The 14,089-nt window shown below is 45.4% G+C and overlaps 1 protein-coding gene and 1 pseudogene across 1 annotated transcript in view; both read right to left on the bottom strand.

Annotated features, from left to right (window-relative positions):
• Positions 1-14,089, bottom strand: part of CHSY1 (chondroitin sulfate synthase 1) — an 88,761-nt gene that overhangs the window by 27,688 nt on the left and 46,984 nt on the right. The gene's annotated exons all lie outside the window — the stretch shown is intronic.
• LOC136659799 (5S ribosomal RNA) lies at positions 11,505-11,625 on the bottom strand (annotated as a pseudogene).

Genomic DNA, 14,089 nt, shown 5'->3' with positions numbered 1-14,089 from the left:
TTGTTTCCAAGTAAGTATACACAAGATTGCAGGTTTAGTTTCTCTCTATGGAAAGTCATTTGCCAGGATGGAACAGATGCTTACCTCCCCTGTCCTGGCAAGGATTACGTACACAAAAGAGAGAGCCTTGTTGTGTTTTAAACGCCAACATATTTTTTTTTGACATCTGTTTTTTAGCCTAAGGGGTACTTCGTCAAATACATGAAGTTGTACCTTACAAAAAAAAAAATTATAATCCTACGGTGTGAGAGAGAAAGACACACACAACTATGTATATTTCCATTTTGTTCAGTGGTGCTTTCTTCCAGGTAAGTATGCTTAAGATTGCAGCCTCAGAGCCCAATCCTATGTATGTCTTCTCAGAAGTAAGTCCCATTATAGTCAATGAGGCTTACTCCCAGGTAGGTGTGGATAGGATTGCAGCCTAAGCCACAATGAACATAAGAACATAAGAACAGCCCCACTGGATCAGGCCATAGGCCCATCTAGTCCAGCTTCCTGTATCTCACAGCGGCCCACCAAATGCCCCAGGGAGCACACCAAATAACCTCATCCTGGCGCCCTCCCTTGCATCTGGCCTTCTGACATAGACCATTTCTAAAATCAGGAGGTTGCGCATACACATCATGGTTTGTACCCCGTAATGGATTTTTCCTCCAGAAACTTGTCCAATCCCTTTTTAAAGGCGTCAGGCCAGATGCCTTCACCACATCCTGTGGCAAGGAGTTCCACAGACCAACCACACGCTGTGTAGAGAAATATTTTCTCTTGTCTGTTCTAACTCTCCCAACACTCAATTTTAGTGGATGTCCCCTGGTTCCCCTGGAATAAGCCCAGTAACATAACTGGGCTTATTTCTGAGTAGACATGCCTAAGATTGCCCTATAAATCTCTGAAGTTAGATAGAGTCCTGACTTGCTTCTTTATTCTAGTTCAGGAACTATGAGCTAGTTTTCCTTTCTAGATCTTTTGTTGATGAATGTCTTGAAAGATACCATCAGCAGAGCATCCTGTGAGACTGAATTGTTCTCTACTCATTTCTACTCATTTCTGTTGCCATTGAGGGTTGCCATTTCTGTTTCCATTCATTTCTGTTGCCATTTCTGTTGCCATTACAGATGGTACATTTGCAGCTATTTTATTCTCGTGAATAGACTGAAATGTTTGTCCTGTGCAGGCAGCAGAATAGCACTGTTGACAGATGATGACATATCTATCACATCAGAGGAAAAGCAGTGGTGTGAGATGTTGATGCTAACACATGTTCCAAGAAGAAGGGCTGTGGGGCTCAAACCTAGATTGAAGGAACACAGGTGACAGGGGGACAGGGCTGGCGGCAGAGGGAGGGCCTACCCAGATACATGTAAGGGGGTATTTGGTTTTCATACAGCATCAGCCACCGTGCCCCTTCACTGACTGCTGTGAGGTCTTAAGAAAAATTTTGAAAAACCTAGAGTTGCACATGAAGTTAAAAAAATTGGGAGTCATCTCTAGAGGCTAGGCATTTCCTCTTGCCTCTGTTGCCACAAGCAAATGCAGCTGGGCTGCTCTAAATGGTGGCAGGACTTATGGCATACTCAGCACCCAAAGGTTGGAAAGAACTGACCACCTGCCAGAGGACAAGTGCAGAGGGTGTCTCAACCAGGAGGAAAGGGGTTAAAGCCACAGGGGGAAAGTGTCAAAAAATTCTTCATGCCCTGGGACTCACTGGATCCTGTAGCACAGTGGTTCCCAAAATGGTGGGTCATGACCCACCAGGGAAACCAGGTTATTCCCCCTTAAGGGGAGTGGCCAAGAAATGACCATAGTGATGGCACCACAGCTATCACAGCAGTACCTCGATCAAGGGAGTACCTTACCTGGGAGTAGTGCCAGCCATCTGGAGGCTGTGGGGGGTTTGCAACCCTCTCTGTGGGCCTCCCCACTGCTCCAAATAGCTCTCTTCAGCGATTATGACCATCTTCCCTTTTTGCAATTGGAAGTAAGTGGGTTGCGATCACTAAAGAAAGCTGTTTGGAGCAGTGGGGAAGCCCGCAGAGTTAAAAAGCCCCCTGATCATGGCAGTGCCGTGATCGCTGCAGCACCATTGTCTCCCCCCCCCCACCCCTGCCAAGACTTACCTGGTTCCCAACTCCCCTGGGAACCACTGCTGCAGTGGCCTTATTTTGGGGAGCCTATAAAAGCACGTCAGGCTCTCAAAACAGCACTGGAGCTGAACAAGTGGACAGCAAACTCTTGCAAGTCATTCACCACCTGGATGACTTTCACAAGGCTATGCATAAGAGATATCAAGCTTGTACCAGTGATTAGGCCAATGTTATATCCCCCCCCCCACACACACACACCATGACAGCCTCAACCATAGTCAATCAAAAGTCAAGGAAGTTGCAGAGGCTGGAACATAGCCCACTCCCAAGTTATGGTTTGAAAGGGAAGGTGCTTACAAGCACGGCCAAAGGGTAGGACTGGAAGACCCAGACAAGCACAAATGGAAAACCACGTATAGGTCTGCATTTCTTTTTTTAAATACTGCTTAACCGCAGAGCACCGTTTCATCCAGACTCATGCGCACCCCATGCATCTGTACTATGACCAGGCAGGGTTATGAGCATTTCACTTAATCCCTCCAGCAGACACAGTCTGAAGGAAGCCAATTAAATGCACCAGGTACAAAGATCCTAATTTTAGAAGGAGAAGAAAGTCAGGTTCTTTCCTTTCCAATTCTAGATTTCAGAGGCCACTGCTGCCTTGCAAAAAAAAGTTCACAAAACTGAGTAGCTCCCATAACACAGGCCAACACACATTTTGCTTCCTTAAATGTTACACCAATTCCTGGGTATATTTGGGGTGCCGATTCCAAAAATGGCATCCGTTTTGCGCTATCACGTCTAGTTTTGGAGACACGGCACAGCCTCTTTAGTGAATGGTTGAAGCAGCTTCCTCATGTGGAAGCCTACACTATGGCTTGAACCATTCACTAATGAGGCTATACTATTTCTCCAAAACTAGACGTGATAGGGCAAAACGGATGCCATTTTTGGAACTGGCACCCCAAATTCATAAGAACATAAGAACAGCCCCACTGGATCAGGCCAGAGGCCCATCTAGTCCAGCTTCCTGTATCTCACAGCGGCCCACCAAATGCCCCAGGGAGCACACCAGATAACAAGAGACCTGCATCCTGGTGCCCTCCCTTGCATCTGGCATTCTGACATAGCCCATTTCTAAAATCAGGAGGTTGCACATACCCATCACGGCTTGTAACCCGTAATGGATTTTTCCTCCAGAAACTTGTCCAATCCCCTTTTAAAGGCATCCAGGCCAGATGCCGTCACCACATCTTGCGGCAAGGAGTTCCACAGACCAACCACACGCTGAGTAAAGAAATATTTTATTTTGTCTGTCCTAACCCTCCCAACACTCAATTTTAGTGGATGTCCCCTGGTTCTGGTGTTATGTGAGAGTGTAAAGAGCATCTCTCTATCCACTCTGTTCATCCCCTGCATATTAAACCACCACAAAGTTTAGGAAAAACTTTTCTGACCCTCAATTTTGTAGGCCTGCGTTATTGAACCAATTTCTCTGACAGCACATGCCAGTGTCCTGCCAGTACTTAACCTCAGTAGAATTGATCCAGGGATAGATATCTGGGTGGTTTGCAATAGATCAGCATACATTTGATTCCCAAGTGTTTACAATAGCCATACAGGAAGGCACTGCCCCTTGCACTATTTTTAGGCAGATGAAACAGGGTGACTAGATACATTGGAGGGCAGAGTGCCTCTACCTTTAACCATTGCTTAGGAGAGGGAATTTTGGCAGGTGTAGATGAACATGGAAAGGTTTAAAAAGCTGCACCTGACGAAATTCCCTCTTCTATACAGTGGTGAAAGGTAGAGGCCCTCTGCTCTCCATTGTATCTGGTCACCCTGACCGTGGGGTTCTAGTAAGAAACAAAGCAGACCATGCAAGCCTGCTGAAAGTGGCTCAGATATCACCACAGGCTTGGTAGACTAAGCTCTGTGATTCAAGAATGCCATCTAAGTCACAGCATCAGCCTGCCTGAACAATCTAGCGAGCCTAAGGGCCGGCCTCTGTTTACCAAGCCCTACGATGCTTTAGATTAGAACTTGCTTCACGTGGCACTGTGGTTTAAATAAGGAACTGAAAGAAACAGTGTCTACGATACTGAACGGCTATTTTTAACCTGCTCTTTTAAATTGCTGTTTTAATATTATGATTTCATGTGTTCCATTTTTGTAAACCATACTTTGGAAGCATTGTTGGCTGGGTGTTACAGAAGTTTTTAATACAAAAATAAAACTAAAAACAAAAGTCAAGTTTTATAAACTCAGTAGCAACTTAACTGCATTTGGCTTCCTTGGTTGCAATGTTTTCAGATGGAGATGTACGTATCCTTTGTGCTCCTCCCACCTGGAATGGCTCCGAAGGGGAAGGGCCACTTGCATGCCTCGATGAGGCTCACTGCAAAACTTACTGTATTGCACCCCCTCTAGTAACACCACTGGTTGCAACACATCATGAAAGCCACTGCAAGACATGAGAGATGTGCACTCCACAAATAGAAACTCCCCAAAAGGTGTGATTATCTCTCACCACCATCTCACAGGACATGACTGTGAAGCTACTTTGGAATCTGGGGCTGGTGGAGGAAGTGAGTATGACTCACCCTCTGCTGGAGAAGATGTTCGTCTTTCAGAATAAAAGAGAAAGGTACAGGAACATAAGATAATTGCTTTGTTGCAAGTCAGGCACAAAAAGAGGAAAAGCATTCTCCACTACAGAGTTAAAGAAGGGGAAAAGGGAGCTCCAAAATTCCCAAGAAGAACTCTCAAGGGCCCTACACTGTTGTCCCATGTGGCCTGATAGCACACCTTAGATGAACACCCTTACAGCTCTTCTAATGGCTTTACACCATTGTTAGTGGTGTGCATGTGGTTCCTTTAAAGCACGGCACCACATGTCAGCCAAGCATGGCAGCCTGTAAACAATGGTCTGCAAACTAGGATTTGTCCTTGTTCCCAGTTAAAAAAAGATTTTTCTTGATAATACATAAATATACATTGATTGAATTTGGATATAATGTAAAACCACGGTTTGTTTAACTACTAGAGCAGCAATTTCCAACCTTTTTCATCTCACAGTTCATAGGCAAGGTGCTAAAATTGTCAAGGCACACCATCAGTTTTTTGACAACTGACAAGGCACACTGAGCTGACAGTGTAGAGGGGCTTACATCCCCAAATGGCCCTACTACGAATAAATGGCCCTCCCCCAAACTCCCATGGCATACCTGCAGACCATTTGTGGCCCACAAGTTGAAAATTCTAGAGAGAGTGCCATGATGGCACTTAACATTAACTAGATTTTTTCCCAAGCGTTCTCCAAAGAGCTAAGGGCAGTTAACAAGATCTCCTTTTCTTTGTGAACTAGGTTGAACTGACTTGGAGGACTGGAGATTCAAAGCCAGGTCTTCTCTAAGTCCAACACAATATCCACTACATCACACTTGCTGGCTCTTATTACTAAGAATTCTTTCTAACTGGAGGTGTTGGGAACTGAACCAGAGACCTTCAGCATGCAAGACATGCTCTAACAGGGAGCTATGACCCTGCCCTTTGAGGTCAGCGTCTGCTCAGATTGGCAGAAGGCAGGCCACACCACTAGTGACAAATTGTGAGACAGAGTTGTGAAGATCATGTTCGAAGATAAAAGTCTGAAACCCCAAAAGGCTCCACAGACAAGTTGAAACAACGACTCACCCCCTCCCACAATATACATACTACAGTTTTGAAATTAAACTGTTTATCATCCCCCCACTCCCACTATCAACTTACTGAAGCATGTCTGATTCAAAGTTTCTGCTCAGAGCAGCATAAAAGTATTAAAAGCAATTTAGTTAGTAGCCCATAAGTGTCATCAATGTCAATTAATTTACAGAGGTTGTCAAACATTTGAGGCTGCTAGGGGGGAAACCCCAAAGAAAAAGAAAGCATTTGTTTGTTTGAGCTTAACCCGTGGTGACAACTCATTTCCTATAAGGGAGTCAAAGTAGACAAAAATGTGACATCGCAGGGCCCAATCCTATCCAACTTTCCAGCACCAGTGCAGCCGCAACGCAGCCCCCAGGGAAAGAAACACACGCTCCCATACCTTGAGGAGGCCTTTGTGACTGCCTCTCCACCACAGGATGCAGTGCACACCCCATTGGTACAGTTGCACCAGTGCTGGAAAATTGGATAGGATTGGGCCCTCAGTTACCTATTTTAATTAGTGCCAACATTTACAAGCAAAGCAGTTCTGACCGTCCTAAACCCAAGACCACAGTTGCCGTTAAAGCTGATTTGTTTGCCTTCAAAGTGGTGAATAATCACTCTCAGCCCTAAGAAACCTCTGCCACACCCTTCTCCTATATAATTCCAACCTTCCTCAGGTTGTAGGGTATCCTATTTGATAGCATAAGCTAAGCGTGCACTTGATGGACAATAAAAAAAAAATTCCTGCAAGCAACAATTTCACTGAATGCGACAGCAGCAAAAACCAAGGCAAAACATGTCCAAAATACTAGTTCTGCACTAGTCCTGTAATCCAAACAATCCCATATAAATTGACATAGGGTGAACAATGTATGGCTTTGGTTCTACTGTCAACCACTGCTAAGCCATAGAGGCTGACTTGTGGCCCATTCCGTGCATCTGGCATTACACAACAGCATCCTCGTTGGATTTCACATATTTGGGATTAATCAGCAACTTGCAAACATCTCTCCCCGCAAAACTGTATGCAATTTGTATTGAATAACCCCTTCTTGGTGTCTGGGAAATGCATCACCCCATGTCATCTGCTCTGTTTAATTTTTCCATACAGCCTTACATGGTGCTCATAATTATTGTCATGCTTATTATTTGCTTTTACACAGAACGTTTTGCTGCATGTACGTGCCAATTGTTTTGCAATCAAATTGCAACTAGAAGAATCAAAGAGGAGGCTGGGTTACAGTTCCAATTAATGTGTGAAATTCAGGCCCTCATCCCCTTGCCAACTCACTGCTACAATGACTGCGGAAGCCACAACTGGCAGAATTTCACTGACAGGATCTAGGGCCAAAGCTTGGCATCCATATGGCTTCTTGGCTCCCTGGCCCACTCTCCCCAATCTTCCAAACCAGACTTGCCTATCCACTTCCTTTCTGCCAGGGGCACACAGCCTCCAGCCTACATCCCGGTTTTGCTGCTGGTCCATGTTTTCCTGGGCTCCTCTTTGCTTTAGCTCCACGTCTCTACCATCCTGTTGTTATCTCATGACCCTGCTTTACAAAATCTTTGATCCTTCTAGTCATCCTAAAGGCAGAGAGAGAACGCTTTGCTAAGACCTCCCAAAAGAGTTCATGGCCAAGAGGAAGTCTGAACCAGGGACTTCCCAATTCATGATCTTAAACCAGTGGTTCCCCAACTGTGGGTAGCAACCTGATTTTTGGTGGGTTGCCAAAGGTTGATGGAAAGATCAGATAACTAATTGCCTAACGCCCTGAGGTTATTCAAAAAGCAGATGCTGTAACTGCTGATTATGCTGCAAAGAGCTCAGCCCCTGCAGTTTGCAAAATAGCTGCTACAGGTAGACCACAGCTGCGATGCAAGGACATCTGCAAGAGGGATCTGAAGGCCTTAGGAGTGGACCTCAACAAGTGGGAAACCCTGGCCTCTGAGCGGCCCGCTTGGAAGCAGGCTGTGCAGCATGGCCTTTCCCAGTTTGAAGAGACACTTGGCCAACAGTCTGAGGCTAAGAGGCAAAGAAGGAAGGCCCATAGCCAGGGAGACAGACCAGGGACAGACTGCACTTGCTCCCGGTGTAGAAGGGTTTGTCACTCCCGAATCGGCCTTTTCAGCCACACTAGATGCTGTTCCAGAACCACCATTCAGAGCGCGATACCAGAGTCTTTCGAGACTGAAGGTTGCCAACAGATGCCCTGCAAGGAACTGAGCTCCTGAAGTTTGCAAGCACATGTAAATATCGGGAGATAAATGTTTGAGGGTCTTTTTCTGGTTATTATTACTTATAAATAAATAAAATATTTCTTTTTAGATCTCCTTTTTTAAAGTCTGGTAAATCTAGGTGGGTCCTGATAGAGTGTTGCTTAAAAAAGCGGATCCCAGTGCTAAAGTTTGGGAACGATTATCTTCAGCTATTATGGCTGCAATCCTATGCAAATTTACCTGGGAGTAAGTCTCACTCAATTCAATGGGACTTACTTCTGAGTAGACACACCTAAGATTGTAAAGTAAGCTACAATCAATTTTTTTCCCCTCTATTTGAATTGAAAGATGTGTGATTTTTTTGAGGCTATTTTATTGGCTGTTTCTTTTCTGCTTGTTTTTAATTTGTTGTCTGAGATGCCAATAAAGGTTTCTGATCTGATCTGAAATTTTTTTCCCCCTAAATGAGAACACATTGGAAATGTTCTAACTTACCAAAGTTATTTTACTATGTGCATATAGAAAGCTGCACTCAGATCTGAGCCCCTTGGGTTCAAGTGCTGGGTTGACTTGTGGCAACTTGGGTTGACTTGTGCCAGGGGCTCAAAGTGATGCAATCAAATTTCTCAGCCTCGAGAGCAGAAACGAGCCAGGGCCATCGTGGAGAATGAGCAAAAAAAATTGGCGAGCCATGTTCCAAATGAAAGACTGCCGTATGAGGCCTTTCACAGCGATCGGTTACGGGCAGAAGAGCTCATCTTTAAAGCCTAACAAGGCTATTAATTTGAGCACAATCCACAGAGCATTGCTCCAAGCAAACCACACATAAAATTACCACATAGAAGGAATGCTTGGCAGGCAGCGTCCTTTAAACAAGCAGAAAAATTGGGGCTGCTGTAGACTCTGCTGGCAGGCTCCAGCCTCATCTGGAGAGTCTCTCTTTGATACCGTTCCACCCGCATTCAGCAGCATACAAACACGTGATGTGCCCATACACTGAGCCAAACCATTGGCCTGTCGTCTAACTCAGTATTGCCTACTCTGACTGGCCGCGGTTCTCTGGGGTCTCAGAAAGAGGTCTTTCCCAGTCCTCCTACACGATCCTTTAACTAGAGATGTCGGGAATAGAATCTGAGCCTTTTGCATGCAAAGCACATGTCTGTCAGTGGGCTGTGACCCATCCTACCCATTTGAAGGTGCTTTGTGCTGAGTCAGACCATTGATGCTCCTAGTATTAAGAACATACAAACAGCCCTGGTCATAGGCCCATCTCGTCCAGCTTCCTGTATCTCACAGCGGCCCACCAAATGCCCCAGGGAGCACACCATATAACAAGAGACCTGCATCCTGGTGCCCTCCCTTGCATCTGACATAGCCCATTTCTAAAATCAGGAGGTGGCACATACACATCATGGCTTGTAACCCGTAATGGATTTTTTCTCCAGAAACTTTTCCAATTCCCTTTTAAAGGCATCTAGGCCAGATGCCATCACCACATCCTGTGGCAAGGAGTTCCACAGACCAACCACATGCTGAGTAAAGAAATATTTTATTTTGTCTGTCCTAACTCTCCCAATGCAGTGTTTCTCAAACTTTGGGTTGGGACCCACTAGGTGGGTCACAAGCCAATTTCACATGGGTCCCCATTCATTTCAAGTTGCATTTTATTTTGTCTTGACGGTACCAAGGTATGTGACTGCATTTGGGAAAATGTTACAGATCAGTACTTTCAACAGGCTACTATGTATGTGCTTTTAACAATGATTGTCAATGGGGCTTACTCCAGGGTAAGTGCGGATAGGATTGTAGCCTTTGGGATGTCTGGGAGATTTTTTAAAAAACAGATCAGCAAATGTTTGGGAGGGTTAGGAGGGTTCTTATTTATTTTATATTTTTAATTTACTTGATTGATTGATTGATTTGATTTTGTTGTAGGTAGGTGTTAAAAATTTCCCTGCTTAATGATGTCACTTCTGGTCGTGACATAACTTCCAGGTTAATGATATCACTTCTCCTGGTTCCTGACAGATTGCCATTCTAAACAGTGAGTACTGGTGCTAAAAAGTCTGAAAACCACTGCTTTGATGGCCAGCAGAACTCGTAAATGCTGGACAGTAGTTTCTGGAGTGAGTTTTTGGTTTGTTTTTTTAAAGAAACCAGAGCAAAGGAAAGATCGAAGGGTACTGTTTTGGTGATGTGGCATAGGGTAAGGATGAAAGAACTGGAAAGGTATAATCACCAAAGCTAACAAAGTAACAAGTTTCTAGTCCTTAAGAGTGCCAAAACTTTCTTGGAACTCTGTGAGCAAAGAAGCCACTGTGGTAACAAAATAAGAGTACCAGTGGTTGGAGGTGAGACTGAAGTGCTTTGGATAGCTGCTTGCCCATCTCCAAGTCTAAATACAGGTGCAGCCTATTTATCCATGGATTTTTTATCTGTGGATTTGTCCCAAGGAGAATGGGGTGGGGGTACTGAAAGTCACACACACCTTTGCCTCCTTTGCCCTGCGAAGGGCAACTCACTCCTTTCCAGGCAGCCCAAAACACCACAAAAAGGCTCAGCCTCGCCCAGGCAAGCAATAGCCCTGGAGCCCTTAAAGAGGCTCCTTTTGCAAAGGAATAGTAACATTCCTGGAGCCCCTGAGCCAGCTGAGGCTGAAGAGGGGAAGGGGGGGGCAAGAACCTCTGTAGCCAGAACACATGGAGGTGGAGGTCTCTCTCTCTCTCTCTCTCTCACACACACACACAGGGGCAGGTGCTGTAGCAACAGAGGAGATTGCTTTAAAAGAGAAGAGGGGATTGCTTTAAAGAACCCAGGGAGTGTTTGCCAAATTCCCCCCCCCCCATGGTGCAGGCTATCACAAAGCCTTCCCACCAAGCAAAGCATGCTATTTATAGCCCAATCCTGTCCACACTTTCCTGGGAGTAAGCCCCATTGACTGGAATGGGGCTTACTTCTGAGTAGAAACGCATAGGGCTGGACTCTTAAAAGATCAGCATCCCACCTGTGAAAGAAGCTGGGCAGCTGGCAATGAGGATGGCTCAAGAGGGGGAGGAGAGGGGATTGCTTAAAAAAACCCAGGGAGTGTTTGCTGAATTTCTGCACCCCCCCCCCCATGATGCAGGCTCTTGGGAAGCCTTGGAGAGACAGGTGATGGTGAGCAGAGAGCTGGACTACAAGTCTCAGAATGCTCCAGGGCAGAGGAGTTTCCATGATGGTGCTTGGGATGGTTGCAGGAGCGGCAGCAGCGAGGAGGAGGAGAAGTACCTGCTGTTGGGAGGCCGCCTGGGACACAGAGGCTTCCCAAGCAAGCTCACCATTCCAACTCTGAAAGAAGCAGGATAGCTGGCAACAGGAGGGCTGAGTGGGGAGGGGAGGGGATTGAGAACAGCTGCCTTAGTTTCCTTCCAACCAGAAGTGTCAGGCTGCAGCCTATTTGCTCTACAAACTCTAACTCCACGGACTCATATGGCTGGTTGGCAACCTTCAGTCTCAAAAGACTATGGTATAAGCCTACAGCACCCGGTATTCCCAGGCGGTCTCCCATCCAAGTACTAACCAGGCCTGACCCTGCTTAGCTTCCGAGATCAGACGAGATCGCGCTTCTGCAGGGTAACAGTTGCTGCTCAGCACAACGCATTTTTTGTTAATCGTGCTGAGTCACAGAACGGAACTAACGCAGATAAATAGGCTCTACCTGTACTGCACAAGAGTAAAAATGGCAGAATGATATTTTTAAAAAAGAGAAATAACCTATTTCCGTGATTTACATAAGTAGTTTTGGGTCACAGAGTACATAAATGCTTACGGTCACACAGAGCCACTCCAGGAGCCAAATTGTTAAAACTATGAGTTCACTGGTATGTTTTTTTAAACTCTCCAATTCAATTCCAATTCGGACACCATGGTTAGAAAGTAGTTCAGTAACTGATTCAGAAATTTTCAACGTGTTTTGATATACTGTATTCCCTGCTGAACAATGTCAGATTTGATTGCTTGCAATGGACTGGACCCCTAAATGGTGAAGGTGAGGATAGATACAACTTGAGAAAAGGCATTTTCTTTTTCAAGTTTATTTCAAACTATTTTATTTCAAAGGGTCTTATGAACAATCTAAAACAGGATTAAGAAACACCAACAATAAAATGTTGATCATGCAATTGGGAAAGTTAATTCATGATGATCCGCTGATTCTGAGCTGGCTGTTACCTTTTAGATTCAGGGCTTTGGTTCTGGTCCAAGGCTAACCAAGACAGCTTTAGCTTCAGGTTTAGGAAGCCATGAAACTGCTTGCCAAGAATGGCTGATCACCCAGACATCATTAAGAGCCATATTTGCTCACTAAGGTAATGACTATTTCAAAATCCCTCTCTCACTCACTGGAGCCTTTCCCTTGGATTACAGGAAGCATTTTGAGTGGCTTCTGTGGAAAAGCTGAGAAATCCCAGCCAGGATCCAAAGAACAGTGTAACTAATTCCCCTCGCCCAACAGCACTTTGGATGTGCTCCCCAACACACAGGCATGTACACACCTTACCCAACAACACATCAGACCACTTTTGAAACAATGGATCTTTCCCAAGTCCAAACACCAAACACATTGCATAAGCTCTTTGGATACCATAAGCTCTCTGGATACCAGCCTCCACTTGCCAAGATGCTAACAAAGCACACCTGAGGAGATCAGCCCAACATTAGCTTTCAGGTAAGCAACATTTTATTTCGGTGTATTTCATTTGCTTTCTTCAGGTTCTCCACATGATTTGTGGAGAAATCATGATTACCAAGAACCAATACAGGCAGCTTCCCTAGGCAGAGAAATTGAGAATAAAATGGCAGAGACCGTACAATCTAAAATCAACAGCTAGTAGAATAATGTTAAATGGTCTATCTAACATTATTTTCGTAAGAACATAAGAACAGCCCCACTGGATCAGGCCATAGGCCCAACTGGTCCAGCTTCCTGTGTCTCACAGCGGCCCAACAAATGCCCCAGGGAGCACACCAGGTAACCAGAGACCTGCCTCTTGCTGCCCTCCCTTGCATCTGGCATTCTGACATAGCCCATTTCTAAAATCAGGAGGTTGCACATGCACATCATGGCTTGTAACCCATAATGGATTTTTCCTCCAGAAACTTGTCCAATCCCCTTTTAAAGGAGTTCAGGCCAGACGCCATCAACACATCCTGTGGCAAGGAGTCCCACAGACCAACCACACATTGAGTAAAGAAATATTTTCTTTTTTTCTGTTCTAACTCTCCCAACACTCAATTTTAGTGGATGTCTGTTGCCTCTGTTGCTGATTTGTACAAATTTTCAGTTTGAAATAACTGAAAGTATTTTCAAGGAAGTAGACAAAATGCCAGAGAGCAGCTTGTTTTAGCAGGCCATGTGGAACCAACCTTACTGCAGTGTGCAGGGCCAAATATGGAAAGGAAATTCAACCACTGACACGTGCTGGTGGGGCAGAAATTCTTATGCTGGAGAGCAGCATTTGGTTTCCCATGCTGCAGCCTACCCAAGAAGCAGGAACATGGAACTTCTGCTGCAGTACCTTCATATTTAAGGGATTTATAATGCCTCCCCCTTTCTGCATATAAAAAAATCAGAGACCCTGTTTACTGCTATGGGCTGGTCTGCAGACCAGAGGGTATTAAAGGAATAGTACCATATGGTGGTGGTGGTCCTGGCAGTTTTCCCACCAGGGGCCATCTCCCCATTTGCTGCCCCTCTGACCGGGAAGTAATTGCTGTGATGTCATCATCACTGCAATTATTTCCACACCGCCTCCTCCTCCTTTTCCCCGTTGTAAAAAAAGGGGAGGAAAGGAGGCAGCTCCAAACCAGTGGCAGGGGGAGTGGGTCATGGCGCCACCCCCCAAGCCTGATGTTCGGGGTATTTTCCCCCATTGCCCTGGGTATGCCACTGCCTTAGGAAGATGTGATCAGGGGTTTGAGAAACAGGCCCTATTAAGAAAGGCTGAAGGAACTGGGTGTTTTAAGACTGGAGGACAGAAGTCTTAACTTCTGCACCCTTCTGCAACATGACTGCACCCTTCAAATATCAGCCATGAAGCTTCCTGGGTGACTTTGGG

The sequence above is a fragment of the Tiliqua scincoides genome, chromosome 8 (assembly GCF_035046505.1).
Source record: "Tiliqua scincoides isolate rTilSci1 chromosome 8, rTilSci1.hap2, whole genome shotgun sequence".
Taxonomy (NCBI): Eukaryota; Metazoa; Chordata; class Lepidosauria; order Squamata; family Scincidae; genus Tiliqua; species Tiliqua scincoides.
This window is presented reverse-complemented; position numbering and strand designations above follow the sequence as displayed.